Here is a 17,768-nt window from a genome sequence, read left to right on the forward strand (position 1 = left end):
TGACCTGGCTCCCCCTCTACTTACCTGGCTCAACGGCGTTCCCACGTGGCATGTTAGTGGGATGGAACTTTAAAAAACTGGACACATAAGTCCCTCTCACTCAAAATGACGTCGTTTTAAGTGCTGCCCTAATCCTAAAATTCGTTTGAGTTGTTCCTTCATGGTGGTGGCTAGTGGTGAGAAAAACTGTTGTTCAGATCTCAACAATGACTACGAAGGGGGCATCATCAACCTCAAGAAGAAGCGTTAGTGGAGTAAGAGAAGAAAATTCTGTTTCAAGCTCAATTCCATGTGCTGTTCATACTGACCATCCAAACGACGCCGTCGCCCCGAGGTGCTTTTCGAGAACAAGAACAACATGCGTGGAGCTAAGAAGAAGAAGACGAAGAATAAGAAGCGAAAGAGGCAGGGTTTTGGAGCTGCTGGATTCAACATTGACAAGTCAACCTCTCTTTCTAATTTCAAAGGATATTTTTCCTGTTTGTTGCAAATTTATGATGATGGTGATGATAATGATCTTTTTTACTTTGTGGCCAATTCTATTGACTTGTTTAGATTCATTTATGCATACAGAGTTTCATGAGAAAACATGGAAAATTAGTGGTGAAATATGGTTACTAAATTGCTTCATGTATAATTTTCAGAGTTAGTAGTAGAGCACCTAAACCCTTAAGATTATATGTTTAGGGTATAGCTGGGTCAATGAACCTAAAAGTCCCAAATTTTGTGCTGACTGTTGCATGAACATGGGTATTAATGGGCTAAAATAGATACTTTGCGGCGCATCATGCCGCAACCGTCATGTGATTAACTACGAGCATTTGGGAGTGGTCAAGAAAGACTCCACTCTCCTATGGCTGCTACTGCCAACCTTGGTTCCATGGGTGCCAGAGGCATACCTAATCAAATTGAATCAATTCCATGTTTTGGTGATTTGCAAACACAATGCATCTGATGTACAAGTAAACTCATTTACCTCTTTTAACATGTGAACATTTGTAATTTTGATTTTAACTGATTAAGTGTTTCAGGGTCTTGAATTTGTTTCCTCTTGTTCGTGTGATCATGAATGAAAGCATTGTTTACTGGGACAGCACCAGCCACCACCATGAAGGAACGACCGAAACGAATTTTAGGATTAAGGCAACACTCAAAACGACGTTGTTTTGAGTGAGAGGGACTTATGTGTCCCGTTTTCAAAAGTTCCATCCCACTAACGTGCCAAGTGGAAACGCCGTTGAGTCAGGTAAGTAGAGGGGGAGTCAGGTCAGCCTTTTCCGTCGGGTCTGACGGTGGCTTATGGACGGAGGGACTGATCCGTCTGATTTTTAGGGACGTCAGGGATTTAAATGTATTTTCCAATGGTCAGGGACGAAAATGTCCGCGAGTTAAAAAGTCAGGGACTAATTTGTCCTTTTCTCTAATTCTAAAAGTGCAAACCCAAACTAACCTGTAGATCCGAACCTTTATTAATTAAATTAAAAAATATAAATTTAAAATATATAAATGCTTTTTACTGATTTTAACCCAGTAACCCTAATCTAAACACATTGTAACGGCAATCACCCATAGTATGAACTCTAGCAGAGCTTCCTCTCCACCTCACCATTACTCACCCAACCAAATCGGCGACAGCTTTCTCACCACAGCTTCCTCTCTGTCGGCATTTTTGTCGGTGTCGTCTCTGTCAGCATCGTCTCTGTCAGGAACATCGTCTCCATGACTTTCAGCATCGTCTTTTCCGATAGCGGCAGCGTCATTTTCTCCGTCAGCATCATCTTCTCCGGCAGCATCTTCGTCTTCCGTCAGCGTCGTCCTTTCCAGCAACGTGCTTCGTCTAGGGTGCGTCAACGTCTGTGGTGGTCTTTTTCTCCGGTAAGGTAAGCGTTAATTTTTTGTTTATATTATCTGTTAATTGTTTTACTCTCTGTTCAATTTTTATTCTTGTTGATAAATTTTTTGTTCAATTTTGTTATTTGTTTAAATTTTTTGTTGAAATTCTAAATTCTTAGTTCTTGTTGATATTTTTTGTTCAATTTTTACTATCCGTTTATTTTTTTTGTTGAAGTTTTGAATTCCTAGTTCTTGTTGATAATTTTTTTGCTCAATTTTTACCGTCTATTTGATTTCTTATGAAATACTAAAATGTATGAAAATTATGTGTAGTTGATGGTTCTGTTATGTGTTTAGCAGCTTCAAAAATGGAAAAAACTAACCCTGTCAGTGACACTGTTGTTGAAAGCACTTCCTCTCCAAGTGCAGCCACTCCCACTGCCATTGATGATGGTATTTTTGGTGAAACATTGCAAAGTCCAGCTCTCCCACAATTGTCTACCTCAAATCTTTCATCAGAACCTGATGCACAAACATAGACCGAAGCTGCTGCAGCTACTGGTAAGCCTCCAAAAGAGGTAAAACGTAAACCCAGTAGGACACCAAGTAGTGTTTAGTACTAGTGGTTGTGTGCTTGACCAATTTAGAAGCTCTTTAAATCCTTTTACTGTTGAGTTTCTAATTTGCTTACAAAATTGATTGAGGACTTAAGAGAAGATGCATGATTTAAAGAAAGAATTTGAAGACAAAAAAACTTGAATTAGGTAACTATTTTTAAATTATATTTCTTTAAACCATTATGTAATTGTTGCTATTATTGAGTCTCTAATCATAATTTAATTATTGTTAATATAGAACTTTTAACTTTAACAGTATCTAATCAAATCGTTGGAGTTAATGTTGTTTACAACAATTTGAGGTTAACATTTTTTACTAATTATTTGTTTCTTGAATTACTTTCAATTAATCAATTTCATATATTGACATTGGCTAATTATATGCTGATTTTTTGAAGGTCACAACTCCTCTCTTGAACATGCTTGGTTGATGGAATGAAGGATTATGGAGTGAAGACTTTGAAGGATTATTCTATTGCATTTTTATTTTTACTTTTTAATGTGTTTAGAATTTAATGTATTCAGTGTTTAATATGTTTGAATTTTAATGTGTTTAGTGTTTAATATGTTTGGATTTTAATGTATTTGCTATTTGGATACCTCTAGTTTGGATTTTATTGTGTTTAGACTTTCAATTATACAATGACTTAAGTATTTAGCTATAGTTGTGGATTGTTATAGGTATGTTGTTATTGTTAGCAGATTATTGACTTGTTTATTGATTTTACATGTTTATTATATTTACAAAATTTTTAATATAAAAATTTCGATTTTTTTTATGAATTTCTGTTTTATCGGGTACCCAACTACTCGAACCGAACCAATCCGTTCTTAATCGGTTTGATTTTGTTTGAGTACATACACAAAATAACGTAAATCCGAACTAATTACAATTCAATTAGTTCGATTCTAATTTTACCCAAACCCGAACCAACCAGACCCGCGAACACCCCTACTTAACTCCTTCCAATGTCAATATTATATCTAGAGAAGAATAATTTAAAATCAAATCCAACCAAATTGGTCTAATATCAATAAAAAATTGTTATGGATAGCATTATTTCAAGTTTAACTTAGTTGCACTTGTTTTATAAAAAGATTTGGATATATAGCATTACTCTCTAAAAAATTATTATAAGTTAATACTTTTTAGAAAAAATAGTCGTTTATATAATGAACTTTACAACCGCAAACAAAAATACTTATTATGCAAGAGGCAACACAGAGGAGGTTGGGAATGTTGAAGTAACGATGATTCCGTTGGTTATGAGGGACGGGATTACAGGAGTTGTGGGGGATGAGGATGGTGAGGTTTCGGCTAATAAAGGCAATGGAGATGATGAAGGTGCCGTCGCAACATACGGTGGAAATAGGGAGGTAAGCGATGATGGGGACTATAGGGATGACGATGGGGAGACTGGTACTGATGGTGAGAACAAGGCGGAGAGTAAAACTAAAGATATAAACAGAGCCAATAAGCAAGTTAATCATGAAATTGGTGCTGTGAATGGACGTAGTGTATTGAAGGTAGATTGGGGAGTTGTGGTGCAAGGTGGGGATGGAATTGGAGAGAATCCAACGGGGGAAGAAGGTGATGAAAAAGACGACAGAACTGGTGACAATCAGAGTTCAAAAGTGGAGGAGCAGATGATAAAAAATAAAAGAACCTGGGAATTAGCAGTGGAGTTAGTGTGATGTTGTACAATGAAAGAAATTATACTATGGCTATCCTCCAAACTCAGAATGAAGAAATCGTTCAGAGAAGAAGATTGGAAAAACAAAAGGTAAAAGCAAGACGATGCAAACTGAAGAATAAAAAAAAAGTGTGTAACAATATTTTAAAATGATTTTTAGTTCATGGAATGCTAGGGGTTGAGGGGGGATGGTAAGTTGAGAATGGTAAAGGAGTTGAAGAAAAAACATAGACTGAATATGTTAAGTTTGATTGAGACTAAAAGGCATATAATAACGAAATTTGATGTAGCACGGCTTTGGGGGTGTAATAATGCGAGATGGGAATATGTTGAGCCTGACGGTGTATTGGGGGAGTTATTGTTAATATGTGATGAAATGATATTTAAAATGAGTAATTGTTATAAAGGGGAAAGATGACTATGTGTTGAAGGGGTATTGTTAAAAAATAATTTCAACTGTGCTTTTTTCTTGGTCTATAGCACTCATACTAGAGATGAGAAACTTGTTGTGTAGGAGGAGTTAAGTTATATTGCTGGATTATGCTAGATCCCTTGTTTCTTCATGGGAGACTTTAATGAGATTGTCTAGGTGGAAGAAAGAAAAGGGTACTGATAGCTTAACAGTATCTACTGAAGAATTCAAGAATTTGATACAGGAAATACACTTAGTGGACTTGCCACTTAATGACTGCAAGTTTACATGGTTTAGAGGCCGTTCATGTAGTCGGATTGATAGAGTGCTGGTTAGTCTGGAATGGGTTGAGGAATTCCCAGAGACTCGCCTAAGAGGAGGACCAAGGGATTTGTCATATCACTATTCGATGATAGTGGAAGATACAAAAGTGAGATGTAGACTGAGATCGTTTCACAGCCTAGACTCACGGTTTACACATGAAAGTTTTCTAGGAATGGTTAAAAAGGAATATAGGGGATTAGAGGAAGTACAGTTCACAGATAAATTGAAGGCATTGGCGGTTCCTCTGGAAAGATGGCACAAGGATAATTTTGGTGACAAGGATAAGAAAATCATGAAGTTTGAGGAAGAGATCAAGAAGATAGACGACATGGTAAGCAATGGGGTATATGATGGAACGTTGGAGGCAAGAAAGAATGCGTTAGTGACTTGCTGTAAGAAATGGTATATTAGAAAAGATTTGCACTAGAAGCAGATGTCGCAATCTAGGCATGCGAAGGACATGGACAAAAATATCAGATACTTTCATAACATAGCTTCAACAAAAAGAAGGAATAACATGATTGATACACTAGTAATTAATGGAAGATTGGTAAGAAATCAAGATAGAATAAAGATTGCTATTAGAGAGTTTTATAAGGAATTGTATCATTAGGAGGAGACTCCTATAGTGGGCTTTAGGGATGGTCTGGTGGAGAGGATAGCTACGGAGGATTCTGTGGCTTTAGAGGTGATGCCATCAGTTGAAGAGATTAGAGAGACAGCGTGAGACTGTGAATCATCTAAGGCACCAGGGAGCGATGGGTACAACATGAATTTTATTAAGAAATGCTGGGACGAGATTGGGACTAAGTTCACGGCAACTGTGATGGGATTCTTTCAAACATCCAGGTTACCGGCGGATTCTAATGTCACATGGGTTGCGTTGGCACCTAAGTTTATTGGGGCTAAAGAGATCAAAGACTTTTGATTGATTAGTATGCTTGAATGTGTGTATAAGGTGATTTTGAAAGTGTTGATTAGGAGGATGAGATCAATGATGCCAAGATTGGTTAGGAAGACTCAGAGTGCGTTTGTCAAGTGTCGGAAAATACATGATAGGGCACTTATTGCGTGTAAAACTATACATTAGATCAAAATGAGAAAAAAAAAGAAGCGTTAATAATCAAGTTAGATTTTCAAAAGGCATACGATAGAGTTAAGTGGAGCTTTGTGGACATTGTATTGCAGAAGATGGAAGGAGTGGGTTATGGAGTGTGTCAAAACAACTTCTATGTCAGTATTGATAAATGATTCACCAACAAAACCGTTCAAGATGGAAAGAGGTTTGAGGCATGGTGATCCACTATCTCCATTATTGTTTGCACTTATTGTTGATGTCCTACACAGAATTGTCAAAAAGGCAGTTAGAAACGGACGTATATCACCTCTATTAGTTGGGAGAGATAATATAGAATTGTCACATCTTCAGTTTACAGATGACACTGTGTTGTTTTTTCCGCCACAGGAGGAGACCATTAAGAACTACAAAAGACTCCTCCGTTGCTTTGAGTTGATGTCGTGGTTAAGTATCAATTTTGACAAATCTAGTCTGATCCCAATCAATTGTGAACAATAGTGGGTACGAAGTATGTGCAGCTTATTGGGGTGTAAGGAAGCTACTCTTCCGGTCAGATACCTTGGAATCCGGTTAGGAGCTAACCCAAGGTTAGTCAAAACTTGGAAGCTAATAATAGACAAAGTGGGGGAAAATCTCAGCTTAGAAAATCTAAGGTGCTCAACAAAGCGGGAAAGTTGGTCCTCATCAAAGCAGTATTAAATAGCTTGCTGGTATGTTATTTAAGCTTATATAAGATATTGAAAGCTGTTGCTGAGAAATTGATTTCATTACAGAGAAAAATTCTTGTAGAGTAAGGAAGATGGTAGGAATGGTATGACTTTGGTTAGATAGAAAGTGGTTTTGGCTCCAAAGAAGTTAGGTGGTTTAGGAGTCAGAGATGTAATGGTTCGTAACACAGCACTTTTGTTTAAGTGGTAGTGGAGGTTTTTAAAGGAGGAGTGTCCATTGTAGAAAAAAGTGGTATGCTCTTGTAATAACCTCAATCCTAATGAGCTATTATCCACCCAGGTATTACCTACTAAAGGGAGACCTTGGAAGGATATTTGTAAGCTACAGATTAAGTAGCAACATGTAAGAGACAATATGATAATTGGTTTGTCCATGGAGGTTGGTGATGGTAAAAGAACTCGACTCTGGGAGGATATCTGGCAAAATGGTGGTTCTCTAAAGGAAAAGTTTCCAAGGCTCTTTTCAGTTTTAACCCCAAAAGGATACGTCATAGGGTTTTGTGGGTTTTGGGATGGGTTAGAGTAGATTTGAAACTTCCAATGGAGGCGAGAGCTATTCCAATGGGAGTTGGAACTAGTGAATTAATTACATGACACTTTGAGACCGGTTAAACTAGCTGTTGACAGAGAGGATAAAGTTGTGTGAAAGTTTGATAGACAAGGCGTATTTTCTACTAACTCATTTGTACAGGTGTTGTAGGTGGAAACGCTTCCGGAGGATGTAACAAGTTACAGTTTCACTAAGAATATTTGGAAATGCTTAGTTCCTCCAAGAATGGAACTATTTTCCTAGTTTGTTTTGATATGCAGGGTGAATACAAAGGAAATATTGTGTTGACTCGGGATTGTTAATCCGGAAGATAGTGTGTATATTATGTAATAAGGGTGTTGAATATGTTCACCATTTATTTCTTGGTTGTGAATTTACTTGGCAGATGTGATGTGCATGGTTATCTGAATTTGGCAGTCTATGGTCCTTTCCCAGTACTTTAAAGGAACATTTTCAAGATGGATAGGTGCAACAATTAGGAAGGAGGAAAGTAAGAAGTGTTTGATATGTTTCTTTGCGGTACTGTGGAACGTTTGGGTGGAAAGGAATAGGAAGATTTTTCAAAATAAAGAAAATGAGAAGCTCAATCTGGTCCCTAACCATTTGGACGACAGATAAAGTACCCCTTGAAGATGTGAAATTGTCCTATCGGACCCCAACCACACACGGAGCTGCTTATAGTAGACCCTGCGATCGGATGAAAGAAGGTGGAGTGATGACATGTCAGTTTCTCCACCACGTGGATATTATCTTCCTCCAAATTGAGACCAATTGACCCTCCTAATTTTAGAAATGGTGTCGTCAAGGCTGGATTGAATCCTCTTCAAATTAGGGTTCAGGTCTTTGTTGTAGCCACATTTGAGGATTATTATATGCAAGTCATGACTGGAAAAGACAGTGGTTTCTATTCATGAAGCAAAACCGATGCCGATGCACAAAGCGAGGGTTTGAGTGCGATGCTGGGCTCGACTGGTAGCTTCTAGAAAGGTGTGAATAGGAAGAAGAAAAAATTTATAGCACCTACATATAACTGCGGAACATATGCCATACTATTTGAGTCAAGCACCGTGGACAATCCAAACAGACTCTTCTTCGGATGCGTTTAAGGTAAACACAGATTGAAGTTGGACATTCTCTAGTTCACATTCTTTCTTTATTTCTTTCTTTTTTTCTTTCTAGTCTTAGCAAGTTCATATGTTGTTGCAGATCAGAAATCATCGCTGCAAATTCTTTACTTGACTGGATGGATATGTGACATCTTTCCATGCTAAAGATGTTACAAGTTCTAATGAATTGGTGGACCAAGTTAAGAGATTGGAAGAGAAGCTAGAATTCATGGAGTTGTTGATGGCAAAGGATAGAGCAGGGATAAAATCTAATAGCACTAAATACAGGACTATTTCAACATTGTTGCTTGGAATTACAGTGGCACTATCATTTTGGGTCTTATTCAGTGGACTGATTCTTGTTACCTCTAAATGTGGGGCATATTGTCAGACATTAATTTTCTTTGCCACACCTATGGGCCTATTTGGCATCTTTTTTTTTTCTTCTTGGCATTTTTCTATATGAATGTAAAATTGAGATTCAATACTGATCATGATAACATACGCAATAATTAAATCCACACAACATTATGTCCTTGCAAACTAAAAGGATCCATTACCACTGAACTGACCAAGGGTTCATCATTGACATTTGTGGTACCTATGTTAGTCTGACCTGAGCCTCCAACTTGAGCACCATTAAAACACCATAAATGCATATCCTTATCTTTCAGGACAAAAAACAACCTAACCAATTTAAGTTCAGTACAAATAAATACCTAACCATTATAAGTATAGTACAATTTGGTTCTTGAAATCACAAATATGTACCTGTTTTGTTTGTTCATTTGCATTCAGCACCTCTGCAGCTTGCTGGTCTGCCTCATCTCCATTATGCACAGCTAATTGTAGGTTAGAAGCCTTTGATTTTTTTTCTCTTTGGTTGCCAATCAAATCTTGAAGGTTCTCCTTTGCAAGTCTTATAATAATGCCCCTTCTCCCTGCACTTGCTGCACGTGACTTGAAAAGTCCTCCTAACCTTGTCACCATTAGGTTCGTTGTGGTGGTAAGGGAGCTGCCTCTAACCTTCATTTTTTAGACATCCAGCTGGTGTTGTTATTCTAGGTGAATCAGAATTTGGTTGACTTGCTTCTTCTCAAAACTCTTCACTGTTCACTGGTTTTACACACACATTATAGGTGGCCTTACAACATCCATTGTTAGCAGTGGACTAACAAAGTCCTTAGCATCCATGACCCTAAGTTTAGATATGACTGCAATAGCATGCACACATGACATACTTGGATAGAACAATAACAATACATTAGGTTCTCTTATTCCAAATACTATCCATTATTCTTAAGTGTCCACTAATAAATTTTGTAATATTAAAACATACACAATCCTTACCTGAAAGCTGCCACATGTTGCAAGTGCAAGTGTGTTGTTGTAGATTCATCCTCAATTTGTGTTTTTCTCTTGTGACTTCAAATAATACTCTGTCATTATCTTCAGACCACTGAGCTATTCATTTGTGACTTCCAGGCTTGATAAACTTGACTAGCCTCTTCTGGTGAGCTGGTGCCAATTTTCCAGCATATGAACTTAAGATCCGTTTATGGTTGGCCATCTTTTTTATGATTGTACATTTAATCTCCTCTAACATTGTCAATATTGGCTTCTCTCTGACAACAACTATCATTGCATTCTATATTTCAGTGTTGCTATTATTTTTTGGGAAGTGACTAAAAAAAGCCCTGCACCATGCACCACGATAAATGCCATTCACATATTCACATGCACAATTTTTTATACTCTTAAGTTTCTTCATAGCCTCCTTGAACTAACTATGTGTTGTGCACCGCCACACAAATTTCTTAGTTTGTTTATCCTTGAATCTTTGTCTAAAATTTTTTCAAATATGCAGTACACAATGCTGATAGTGTGCATATGCCATCACCTCTTTTATGGCACAAACAAGACCCTACAAGTAATAGTTAATCACATTCAATATGTTGATTCACAATGCTTTTTATTTACATTTAGATAAAATCTCTTTAATTTATAAGAGTTTATGTAGATAACGAACATATCAATCATATTTATAGATCAAATTTATCCACTGAAAATGTTACCTAGAATTTTATTAAATGAGAAAAACTTATTTTTGTCCTCAAAACTAAAACAATTTTATTAAGTGATTACACCATATGCACTCTATATGTACTCCTTATGTACTCTCATTATAATTAATTACAACAATTAAACCTACATATACTATTAATGAAAAATAATCTCAATAATAGACAACTTAAGAAAATGCATTTTAACTAAAAGGTAGATTAAACTAAACGACTAGTGAATATTCTAAAGAAAAAATAAACATCAATTTTCTACAAAAATGTTTTCTAACCTTCTGTTGATCGGACATAAAGTCTTATCCATGTATTGTGTGATCACCTAAATCTTCTTCAAGGAGATTGAGAAATCACATCTAATTTTCTGTATTTTCAGCTCTGGCAACTGCATATGCAATTACAGGAGAGTGATTATTGGCGTCTTGTGCAATTACACAGAGGAGCTGACCACCATAATAAGCCTTCAAAAAATAGCCATCTAGACCTATCAGTGGGCTACAACCAGCTTTAAACCCAGTCTTACAAGCTTCTAGACATATATAAATCTTCTTAAATAAGGGTGGAGAATATGGAAGGTGATGAGTGCCAAGAGTAGGTTTGGAATTTCACAAATTAGAGTCGGCACTGCAAGTATAGTCCAAACCCACACTTAACCCTCAATCAAAGTTTAATTCAGAGTTTTGTAAAATTCAAAACAAATATTAACCGGGAGTTTGAAGTCCTGGGTCGTCTTCCCAAAGAACTAGTGACCACAAGTACACAAGTTTAGTTGTAAAATTGGGGGTTTCAATAATGAAGCAAATAATTAAAGGAATCAAAGAACAATCAAAATTGTAATTAATGAACTAATAAATGAATTAAAGAAATATTAAAATATCAAGAAAAGTAAAGCTCAAAATGATGGAATTGTGATTCAAAACATAAATGAAACTTTAGCTTGGGTTGAGTTAGAAAATCTCTTCCTTGCCATAACCACAATGATGCGTGAGCATATTTCCTATTTTTTCCTAGTAAATTTGCATGTAATTTGTTGAGTTTAATTAAGAATTAATTATATTTTAGCCACTATCGATGCTATTTTGAGTTTTGTGCAATACTGTTTATTTTAGGTAGCATTCAGCTGGATTTGATAGAGTTTCTGCAGCACAAGAATCAAAGGAGATGGCAGCGAGGAGCGACGCGTACGCGTGACTGACGCGTACGCGTGATTTGAAGATTTGCAAAGCGACGCGTCCGCGTGACCGACGTGTCCGCGTGACTCGCGAAAAAGACCATCGACGCGTGCGCGTGACCGACGCGTACGCGTGACATGCACAACGTGTAAAAAACGCAGAAAGACACTGGGGGCAATTTCTGGGCTGTTTTGACCCAGTTTCTAGCCCAGAAAACACAGATTAGAAGCTGCAGAATGGACAAATCAAGTGGTCTCCACCCATCAGCTGAAGACTTGTTAATTACTTCGAATTTAAATTCAAATTTGATTTTTAAATAGGAAAAGATACTATTTTAATTTTAATTTTAGAAATTTGATTTTTAAATTATTAGGATTAGTTATAAAAGGGGATTCAGATCCATCAAATTGGAACTCAGTATATTTTTACCTGAATCCTTATTTTCTATTTTGAACCATGAGCAACTAATCCTCCATTGTTAAGGTTAGGAGCTCTGTCTATTTTTATGGATTGATTTTATTGCTTTTTCTATTTTAACTTATGTATAGATTTATAATTTAATAATTGTTTTCACTCTTTATTTTATGAATTTGGGTGGAACGGAAGTATGACCCTCTTTCTATTTGAGTTCTTGTATAACTTGGAAAAGCTCTTTACTTGAACAACAGCTTGAAAACATATTCTCCTAAATTTTAATTATCTGGATTTAACGGGATACGTGACATAATCCTTTTATTTTTAGGTAATTAGAGTTTTTGTGGCATATAAACTGGAATTTGATCATCACTCTCTAATTTGAATTAATTGACTAAGGAATTGGCTGTTGATGAATTTTAGAGGAGACTAGGAAGGTCTAAGGAATTAGGGTCTAGTCACATATAGTTTGCCATAAATTAAATCCTACATGATTAAAATAGTTAGTAAGAAAAATAATTTCAGAAAAATAGACAACTCTGAAGCCTTAACTATCTTCTCCATATTTTCTTCCCAAAGTATTTACTTGCCTTTCTTCAATATTCTTTATATTGTTTAATGTCTTTTATATTGCATCTCAACACTATTTTCTGTTATTCTAACTAATCCTATCAAACACTATTGTTGCTTAATCCATCAATCCTCGTGGGATCGACCCTTACTCACGTAAGGTATTACTTGGTACGACCTGGTGCACTTACCGGTAAGTTAGTGGATTACAAATACCGCACAAAATTTTTGGCGCCGTTGTCGGGGATTGACTGTGATTAACAACTATTAGTTGTTTGATTGTTTAGATTAGACATTTTAATTTTAATTTTATTTAAATATTATTTTATTATTTTTCGAAAAAAATAAAAATAAAAATAAAAAAATAAAATTTTCTTGTTTTTTTCGTTAGGGCCTCCTGTCCTCGTTTTCTTTATTATCTTTTTTACTTCCGTTTAAAATATAAAAAAAAACCTCGTCAAATTTTTTTTTATTTTATTTCTCTTTTTATTTTCATTTTTTTTCTTCGGTTTACATTGTTTTTTTTATTTTTAATAATTTTATATTCTATTAGAAAAAAAATAATATAATAAATAACACTAATATTTTTTTTAATTTCTGAAATTAAGTTTGGTATCCAATTAATTTTATTTTAATTTTTCTGTTTATTTTTTTTTTAAATTTTTGAATTTATTTATTTATTTATTTAGTATTTTTATTTTATTATTTTACACAGGTTACCTCACAGGGACTTCTCTGCACTCTGACGTAGAGAGTCCTATTTTTTCTTGTTTTCTGCTTGTGTCTACGCAGGAATAGAGACAAAGAATATCTCTTAGACTTTGATCCTGAACCTGAAAGAACTTTCAGGCGACGTTTACAACAAGCAAGACTTTACAAAGCTGCAGAGTCCACTATGGAAAATAATAACGCTGTTAATGTCAATGTGGTAAATCCAAATGGGGATGATCAACAGAGGAGAGTGCTTGGCTCTTATTCTGCCCCTACTGTGGATCTCTATGGAAAAAGCATTGTGGTGCCTCCTATAGCTACAAACAACTTTGAGTTGAAGCCACAATCGGTCACCCTGGTGCAACAAAATTGCCAATATCACGGACTTCCTCATGAAGATCCGAATCAGTTTATTTCTGATTTTCTGCAGATATGTGATACTGTGAAGACAAATGGAGTGAACCCAGAGGTGTACAGACTCATGCTCTTCCCGTTTGCTCTGAGGGATAAAGCAAAGCTATGGCTAGATTCCCAACCAAAGGAGAGTTTGAATACATGGAAAAAGGTTGTTACTGAGTTTCTCACAAAATTTTTCCTACCAAAGAAGCTGACTAAGCTTAGGTTGGAAGTTCAGACCTTCAGGCAGAAGAAGGGTGAAACTCTTTATGAAGCTTGGGAGAGGTATAAGCTACTGACTAGACAATGCCCTCCGGACATGTTCTCCAAATGGACCCAACTATATATCTTTTATGAAGGTTTGAGTGAGATGTCCAAGATGAGCCTAAACACTTCTGCAGGCAGTTCACTACACAAGAAGAAGACACCAGAGGAGACTATTGAGCTGATTGAATTAGTTGCAAGCAACCAATATTTATACTCATCTAACAGGAATCCTATGAACTCTGAGACCTCTCAGAAGAGAGGCGTGCTGGAAGTGGAAGCTGTTAATGCTCTTCTTGCTCAGAACAAGCTTATGTCTCAGCAAATAAATCTACTTACTCAACAGATGGGTGGCATGCAAGTCTCAGCTATCAACACACAAAATTCACCACAAGAAATCTCCTATGACATGGCAGGTAATTTTGTGCAAAATGATAATTATGATTATGCTCAACCTTCTTCTGAACAGGTGAATTACGTGGGGAATGGTCCTAGAATTCCCAACAATGATCCATATTCTAAGACATACAACCAGGGATAGAGAAATCACCCAAATTTTGGATGGAGAGATCAACCTCAGAGACCTCAGAACTTCAACAATAGTTCTCATGGCGGTTTTCAGCAGAACAATGATTTAGAAGCAATATTGACAGGTTTTAGACAGGAAACCAGAGCATCCATCAAGAACCTGGAGATTCAAATGGGTCATTTAGCCACAAAAGTCACTAAAATTGATCAGAGGACTACTAATAGCCTTCTTGGTAACACAATTCCAAATCCAAGAGAGGAATGCAAGGCTATCACCTTGATAAGTGGACAAGTGACAAGTACGGAAGCACAAGTTATGCAGGAAACCAGAGCCTCCATTAGAAACTTAGAGGTGCTAGTGGGCCAACTGAGCAAGCAAATACTTGAGAGGTCTGCAAGTACATTTCAAGAGGATACAGTGGTGAACCCAGGAGAAGATTGCAAGGTTATTCAATTGAGAAGTGATAAAGTATCTGGCTCTGAGACCAAGGCCAATGAAGAGCTAGTTGAAAAGGAAGCTCCAGAGGAAAAGAAGGGAGAAGTGGAGCACACCCCTCCAAAGCGTGCAGACAACCCATTCCCAGACTCTCTTGACACTTATCCTATTTTGCCAAAGGCTCTCGAGTACAAGCCTAAAATGCCATATCCTCAGAGACTTCAAAAGGAGACCAAGGACAAGCAGTTTTCAAAGTTCTTGGAAGTTTTCAGAAAGTTACAAATCAATATTCCTTTTGCTGAGGTTTTGGAACAAATGCCTCTCTATGCCAAGTTCATGAAGGAGCTATTGTCAAAGAAGAAGCCTTTAAAAGGAGATGAGACAGTAGTCCTGACTAAAGAATGCAGTGCCATCATTCAGAATAACTTACCAAAGAAGATGCCAGATCCAAGGAGCTTTCAAATTCCATGCACCATTGGGAGCACAACCTTTGAGAAAGCGTTATGTGATATGGGAGAAAGCATCAATTTAATGCCCTTGTCTGTGATGAAGAAGCTGCAGATCCAAGAGGCACAACCCACAAAGATAACATTACAGATGGCAGACAAATCTATGAAGCCTGCATACGGATTAGTGTAGAATATCTTGGTCAAAGTGGGTAAGTTCTTTCTCCCAGCAAATTTTGTAATTCTTGATACAGGGGAGGATGAGAATGCCTCTATAATTCTAGGAAGACTATTCCTAGCCACTGGAAGAGCTCTGATTGATGTAAAAGTAGGTGAATTAGTGCTTAGAGTGCATAATGAGCAACTGGTCTTTCATGTCTTCAAAGAAATACATTCAACAAGTGAAGGAGAGAGGTGCATGCAGGCTGAGCTTATTGATCCAAACCTTTAAGAATCCCCTGATGATGCACAGCAGAGTCTGCAACTCAAACCTCCTTTGGTGGCAATTAGTAAAATTCCTCCTGACATCAAACCTAAGTTTGGTGTTGGAAATGCATCATCCACCAAGGAGGAGGTTCCCAAATAGAAGAAAATACCCAGGGGATGGAGAAACAAAAAGATCCCCACTGAAGGTTTCTCCCCAGGAATGAAGGTGGTGTTGACTAAGACTCCAGCATGGATTTATACAGTAAACAGAATCCTCTCTCTGGAGCATATTGAGCTAATTTATGAAGAAATAGGAAAGAAGTTCAAAGTAAGAGGTGAAGAGCTGAGCCCCTATGATCCCCCTCCTTAGAGGAGCTGACCATCAAGCTAGTGACGTTAAAGAAGCGCTTGTCGGGAGGCAACCCGATAATTTCGTATCCTTAGTTATTTTTTGTAGTAGTAGTTTTCTTACTTATTTGATTTTTATTAATTTTTTACTAATTTTCTGATCATGCAGCTATTTTAGAACAGGAGCCGGAAAAAAAAAGCACCCGACGCGCAAGCGTCGCTAATGCGTACGCGTCATCTAGGGGTGCGAGAAAAATAAAAAGTTACAGAGAGTTGCGGGTGCACGCGGCTGGCTTCGCGCGAATTGCACAAAACCTAGGGCACGCGGACGCATGCCTGACGCTTCCGCGTCATTAAAAGAAAATCTCGCGACCCACACGTCCGCGTGCCGTACGCGTACGCGTCGCCTGCGCCGCACACCTCCACCAGTTCGCCGCCAGTTTTTTTAATTTTTTTTTAATTCTCTCTCCCAAATCCTAATTCTCTCTTGTTATTTTATCCTTTTATTCTTATTTCAGTATAATATTTGTTTCTTTTTATTTTCAGTTCTTCTTTGCTTGAGGACAAGCAAACCTTTAAGTTTGGTGTTGACGCTTCGCTTATAGGGTTTTATGTCTATTCTTATGGTACCAAAGGGAGGCGAATCATCTTCACAAAGGAGCACAACCTAAAGAATAAAACGACCACTCGGATAACTAAGGTGGTTAAGTTCCTTTCATTTTTTTCCTTCCCGCTTTTATTATGTTATGTTCTGGTTTTCTGCTACTTTATTTTGTTTATTGCATGATCATTTATTAGTAGATTCATAGGTTCTAGTTTAATTTTCTGTTAAGTGCTTTAATTCTGAAAGATGTCTCATGTATTGCTCACTGAGTTTGAAATCAAAAAGAAAGAAGAACAGATGTAGTGCATGAGAATTTGAGTTTAATTTTTAGAGTAGTCTCATTTACTTAGATGTGGTGGTACTTTCTGTTTTCTGAATGAATGCTTGAACAGTGCATAATTTTGATAGTGAAGTTTATGAATGTTAAAATTGTTGGCTCTTGAAAGAATGATGAAAAAAGAGAAATGTTATTGATAATCTGAAAAATCAAAAAATCGATTCTTGAAGTAAGAAAAAGCAGTGAAAAACACGAAGCTTGCAAAAAAAATTTATAGAAAAAAAAGAAAAAAAAGAGAAAAGCAAGCAGAAAAAGCCAATAACCCTTCAAACTTAAAGGAAAATGGTAAAAAGGATCCAAGGCTTTGAGCATTAATGGATAGGAGGGCCCAAAGGAATAAAATCCTGACCTAAGTGGCTAAATCAAGCTGTCCCTAACCATGTGCTTGTGGCGTGAAGGTGTCAAGTGAAAAGCTTGAGACTGAGCGGTTAAAGTCGTGATCCAAAGCAAAAAGAGTGTGCTTAATAACTCTGGGCACCTCTAACTGGGGACTCTAGCAAAGCTGAGTCACAATCTAAAAAGATTCACCCAGTTATCTGTCTGTGGCATTTATGTATCCGGTGGTAATATTGGAAAACAAAATGCTTAGGGTCACGGCCAAGAATCATAAAGTAGCTGTGTTCAAGAATCAACATACTGAACTAAGAGAATCAATAACACTATCTGAATTCTGAGTTCCTATGGATGCCAATCATT

This window comes from Arachis ipaensis, chromosome B10 (genome assembly GCF_059453495.1).
Source record: "Arachis ipaensis isolate K30076 ecotype BB chromosome B10, ASM5945349v1, whole genome shotgun sequence".
NCBI classification, from domain to species: Eukaryota; Viridiplantae; Streptophyta; class Magnoliopsida; order Fabales; family Fabaceae; genus Arachis; species Arachis ipaensis.